General features: G+C 69.5%; 1 protein-coding gene across 2 annotated transcripts in view; it reads left to right on the top strand.

Annotated features, from left to right (window-relative positions):
* Positions 1 to 135: 135 nt before the first annotated feature.
* MOB3B (MOB kinase activator 3B) overlaps positions 136 to 816 on the top strand; it is a 241,897-nt gene continuing 241,216 nt past the window's right edge. For both annotated transcript variants that reach the window (XR_826432.1, XM_010853339.1), the window contains exon 1: positions 136 to 325. The gene's annotated coding sequence lies outside the window, so the exon portion shown is untranslated. The remainder of the gene's footprint in view (positions 326 to 816) is intronic.

The following is an 816-nucleotide window of genomic DNA, read 5'->3' as shown; positions in this document are numbered from 1 at the left end:
GGCGCCCTGACGTCTCTCCCCTAGGGAGCTGCCATTCCGAAGGCGGCCGCCAGGGGGTCCCCGCTCCGCTCGCGCCCTGGCAAAAGAGAGCCGTTCTGCGGGTGCCGGTGGGGGCTGCTCTGGAGCGGCGGCGGCGGCAGCTGGAGCCCGGTGCTCGCTCGCCCGCGCGCTTGCTGAGACCGCGCGCGCTGGCCCGGGAGCCCCTCACTGGATCCGCGAGCGGCGCCCCTCCTGCCCCGAGCTCACCCTCTTCCTCTCGCGCCGCCTGCAGCTGCCCCGGCGCGGCGAGCCGACAGGGCCCCGGGGCTGAAGGTAAAACCCCACGGTGAGTGAGAACTCGCTTCGAGCGAGGGGAGGTGGCGCAGCTCGCAGCCGCTCGCGCCGGGTCGCGCCCGGGCGGTTCAGAGGTGCGGGGCACACCTGGGGCGAGTGCAACAGGAGGGCGGGAGGCGGCGGACCCTGTTTCCCCGCCCGCCCTCCGCCTGCTTCCGGGGCTGGAATCCGCCTCAGACCCCTGCCCGCGTCTTGGCTTCTGGCAGCCTCCTCCCGCTCCCTTCCCGGGTTGGAACGAGAGTCCTCTCCGGGCTCCGGGGCCTTGATTTTTAAAGATCTATCAATGAACTCGTTCTTGTCTTGGGGAGGAGGGGGCGGGTACGACTCTGTCCCCGAATCCATCCCGGATCGCAGATCATTGCAGAGTGCATGCTGGACTGTGGGTGGCGGGAAGACAAACTTTTACCAAAGTGCGCCCGGGCAGGGGGACCACGTTTAGGGCGTCTTGGTATTGAAGGCGGAGGCTCGGCTCGGGACTCAGAA

The sequence above is a fragment of the Bison bison genome, unplaced genomic scaffold (assembly GCF_000754665.1).
Source record: "Bison bison bison isolate TAMUID 2011002044 unplaced genomic scaffold, Bison_UMD1.0 scf7180017864326, whole genome shotgun sequence".
NCBI lineage: Eukaryota > Metazoa > Chordata > Mammalia > Artiodactyla > Bovidae > Bison > Bison bison.
Note: the sequence above shows the minus strand (reverse complement) of the source record. Positions and strands in the feature narration are given on the sequence as shown.